Source organism: Cannabis sativa, chromosome 4 (genome assembly GCF_029168945.1).
Source record: "Cannabis sativa cultivar Pink pepper isolate KNU-18-1 chromosome 4, ASM2916894v1, whole genome shotgun sequence".
Classification (NCBI taxonomy): Eukaryota; Viridiplantae; Streptophyta; class Magnoliopsida; order Rosales; family Cannabaceae; genus Cannabis; species Cannabis sativa.
The window spans coordinates 7,832,782-7,837,581 of record NC_083604.1 but is presented as its reverse complement, the minus strand read 5'-3'; positions in this window follow the sequence as shown (position 1 = coordinate 7,837,581).

The window sequence follows — 4,800 nt, the reverse complement described above, 5'->3', positions numbered from 1 at the left end:
AAATCCTTTCAGAATCAATAGGGCTTTTTGAGGTTTATAAACTATGGGTTAGATATTTGGAAAATGAAAAATAATTTTGGCTAAAGATATCATAAGCAAAAAAAAAAAATAATTTTAATAACCCACAAGCTTCTTCTAATTTCAAATTTTCCAAAATGTTCCCACAACTAACCAAGATTGAGAATTTTTTTCTTTTCCCAACATCACTGAATTTTATTATTTTTCTTGAATCATGTTTTTTTTTCAATATTTTTCTCTTTTTTTCTTCAGTGATAATGATCTTACAACATATCTATATTTTTTTCTCAACCTTGCAAGTTTTCTTTCTTTTTTTTTCCATCTTCTCTCACACCATGCATTTTGCTCCCCCAAACTAATTGTATAACTTATGATATCATTGATAAAATAGTGAGGACAAAATTAACAGTGTGGATACATATTTCGGTTCCAACAGGTGAAGAACAAAACAAGTTTAGGCTCAAGAGGGTTAACTAAGGATAATCATTTCATGGTAGGCTTGAAAGGCTCAAACTATCTAACAAATGCCTAAATCATATTCCTATTGAATGTTGTCAAGGATTTCGCCTCAAAAGAATAAGACATGCAAGTTCTAAGCCATCCAGTCAATCTTACCACAAACCATAGTAAAACAATTATAGCATATTTCACAAATCATCAAATTGCATTCTTACTCATGATATACAAGCATCCAAACTAATCCAAAGAGTTAGCAGAATTAAGCACACAGTTATTTTGCAATTTCAGAGCACATTACAATAAACAGCAACACACAATTATCTTCTAGCTTTTTGCCCATTCCTAACTAAATCAGAAAATTAAAAATGCAGAAAATAAACTTTTTAAATCCCTCTCCCCAAACTAAAGATTCACATTGTCCCCAATGTGACATTAAAGAAAAAGAAAAGGAAACTTACCTGAGCACCACATCAACAAGCGGTTGACGCCCGTAATAAGCGTCATGCAAGACAGCTTGAAAGTTGTTGTTGTACTTGCCTTCCAGCTTGGCAAGCGATGAGTTTGAACAAAAGTCAGCACCAACAACATACGACTTTGGATGATGTGCTTGGGGAGAAGCCTTTGGTAACTCGAAGAGAATACAATATGGAGAATGCGGCATTAGTGGAAAATAAGGGTCCATTGGTGGTTCATAATATAGTGGTGATGACAACCTCAAAGCAACAACTACAAGTGATTCGTCTACCACCAATGACACCTCTTTCTTGCTTTTCTCAAATAACCTCTCAATTGGTTGTTCAGTTTCCTCATGACCATCCACATCCTTGACTGTGATTTGATCTTCAATAATTTCATCATTGAGGATGGATGTTTCTTCATTCACCAAATTGAGATCATCGTTTGTTGAGCAAGCATCCAATGTATCCAAATTTTCAACCACTTCAAAGGATTCTTTCTCTTCAATTCTAGGCTCAGTCTCTTCTATGTATTCATCTGATGGTGCTTCTACTATATTCAAACAACTCTCATAACTTTCGTTATTTGAGTTATTATCCTTAAAACTCTCTGAATCCTGCGCCATTAAATTATCACATAGAGCTTTTACCATGTCCGCCAATCGATTAATCTCTTTTGGAAGTGATAGTATATCCTCCTCTTCTTCAATTGGTTGGGGTGAGTTTGGACAATAAGGAGGGTATTGATGATTCCAACCTTGAAGTGATGGATTCCAATGCCAATCATAATCAAAATCCGCCATATCATTCAACAGATTTATTGCTTCATGGCCTCTCCTTAACAAAGGCCCTCTAGTAACCTCTGCTCCATAATCCACCCAACTTTTTATTTCATCATCAAGTCCATTATAAAAGAGCCACGTAAAACATCCACTTGAGAAAGTGGGATAACATCTCTCTCCAAGCTCTTTAAATCTCCTCCAAGCAGAATAGAATGGTTCATTGTGTTGTTGGGAAAAATCCTGAAGATATAGCATCTGGATTTATCTTGCAGGTCAAACTCATAAGTACAACATTAGTAAAATCAAAAAAAAAAAAAAAACTAAATTAGTACTAAAAAGATAAAAATTTGAAACAACAAAATTAATACTAAAACTAAAAAGAAAAACCAAATTAGAACAAAATTTAATTTTTAATAATATTACAAAATTTAATCTAAAAGAAACAGATTAGAAATAAGCAATAAGAATTAACCAAAGTAGAAGTTAGTATAATTTTATGTAATATTAATCTTTATACAATTCCCCGACAACGGCGCCAAAAACTTGTTGCGAAAATTAGTAATTACTACGCAAGTTCACGCAATCAAGTAGTATACTCACGCAAGTGAGGTCGAACCACAGGGAATTGGATTAATTACTACTAAACTATACTTATAATTCTATTTGGCAAATCAAAAGTATTTATGATTGAAAAAAGGAAGAAAGAAATTCAAGAAACTTAAAGAAACAAGTGAATATTAATCAAGATGAGAGATTAGGGAGACGAATCCTGTTGTTAAGTTACCAATGTTAATGTCTAATTGCTATCCTTCTCTTGAAGTGAATGACAGATTATAAATTAACCTAGCTCTTTTCAGATCTTCTAGGTTCTAAATCTCATGCTCTCTAATTAATCTCTTAATTAAACTAACATGAAGCATTAAGCAATAATCTAAATGTCACAAAGGCTATGTAAATACTTTCGTTTCACATCAAAACCTAGACTATCCAATTTTAGCATTCTCAATTCTCACTTTTCAGATTTCGAATTGAGATCATAAAACATGTAAAAGGTGATCAATCTTGCACATGGAAATTAAACACAAATATGAATAGTGTTCACAATCAAGATGGAGGAATGGCAATTATTCATTAACTAGGAAAAACTTAAACAACATTCATCATTCTCCCTAAATAGGAGTTTAGTTCAAAACATCCATAATCAAATCCATAATTAACATTGAAATAGAAAATAACATAGAAAAATTAAAGAGAAGAGAAAGAACTAGTTGAAGCAATTGATCCGGGTCGCCTCAAGCCGCTCTTCTAGCCTCCTTCTTTGTTTCTAGGGTTCTAATTCTGAATGATCCCTAATTTTCACGAACTCTCTCTATTTAAACCAAATCTCATCTTTAAAATTCGTGAAATTACGAAACTGCCCAAAAATCCCGTCACAGGGGTCCCCGTCGCGACTGGCAAAGCCCCCGTCGCGACGGGGTTAAACTTTGAAACTTCGAGATCCTCTCTGCCAGTTCCCGTCGCGACTGGAACAGGCAGAGACACCAAACTTGGTTTTTCTTCTCGATTCTTTCACAACTTGTACTCAATTCTTGTACATACTTTCTTTAAACACCTAAGGACCTGAAACAAAAGAATCAAACGTAAAATAGCCCTAAAACTAGAAACAAAGAGTGAAAACTAACCAAAAATACGACCCGAAACTTAGACTAATTTTAGCCTAACAGGGGACGCCTCTCAAAAGTAAGCAAATAATTACAAGTCAAGAAGGTAGCGCAGTCAAGTACCATAAGTTCCCTCCCATTCGAGTAAAAGGATGAATAAATGATAAGAGGTTGAGACTACTCAAAGAGCCATACTCCCTTAAATGGATGCCCACTTACCACAACAAAAAAATGGCTTGGCCAAAGAGTGATCCCCAGAGTCACTCAGCCAACGCTGGTTACAAAAAATGGCTAAGCCAAAGAGTGAACCCCAGAGTCACTCGACCAATGCCGGTTATAAAATGGCTTGGCCAAAGAGTGACCCCCAAAGTCGCCCGACCAACGCGGTTACAAAAATGGCTTGGCCAAAGAGTGATCTCCAGAGTTGCTTGGCCAACGCAAGTTATGAATGTTTTTAGGCCATAGAGCGACCCCCACAGTCGTTCAGCCAATGTCAAGTAAAATTTTTGCTTCACCGCATGGGGCGGGATGAGGTTGCTCAGTAAAAAAAAAAGGGAAGAGAGGGCCAGCCAAGGTAAGAAAAATCCACTACACCAACATATTGTCACAAAATAAGGTTCAAGCAAGGGATGTCCCCAAGGCAAAGGGGGCATTTCCTCGAAGAAAACTAAGAGGATCTCACACTTCAGCAAGGAAAATTCTCCAACTCACTTAGTCGACAAGAACACTTAAAAGAATTCTTATAGACTGGGGAACAAGTGTTAACCCCAAAAATTAGCTCTACTTATTTCCAAGATTAGTTAACTAATCTTTCAGCAATTAACGAAAGAAACTTCAATGAGCTTACCTACTCGGTATGTATTTCGCAATGCTGCCATCGATACTTGAAATTCTCAAGATGCACCCATGCGATTCGATGATTGGTCTTGTGGTGATCCAATGACAAAAGCATGAGCGTAAGAAGGAGAGGTTGTACATGCATGTGTGGATGAGCGTCGTGTGCATGCATGTGAAAAGGTGTGTTGGTTCAAGCTGAGGGTTTGCATGCAAGTCGTGGGTGTGTGTGAGTGTTGTGCTACGTGTGTGTGTTGGTGCGAGTCTATGGGGGCTCGCATGCGAGCCGTGTGTGTGGGGGAAGGGGTGTCATGTGTGTGTATTGCTGCGAGTGTATGGGGGCTCGCATGCAAGCTTTGTGTGTGTAGGGAAGGGGTGTCGTGTATGTATAAGGAGTGTATGGGAGCTCACATGTGAGCCCATGGGGGGCTCGCATGCGAGCCCCGTGTGCATATGTTAGGTGTTGGGGGCTTGCATGCAACCCCATGGGGGGTCTCGCATTCGAGCAATTATGTGTGTTGCGTGAATGTAACGCCCTAATGCTAAGGCACGCTACAGTGCTTTTCCAATTATTGGGCAATCTTTGCTAAT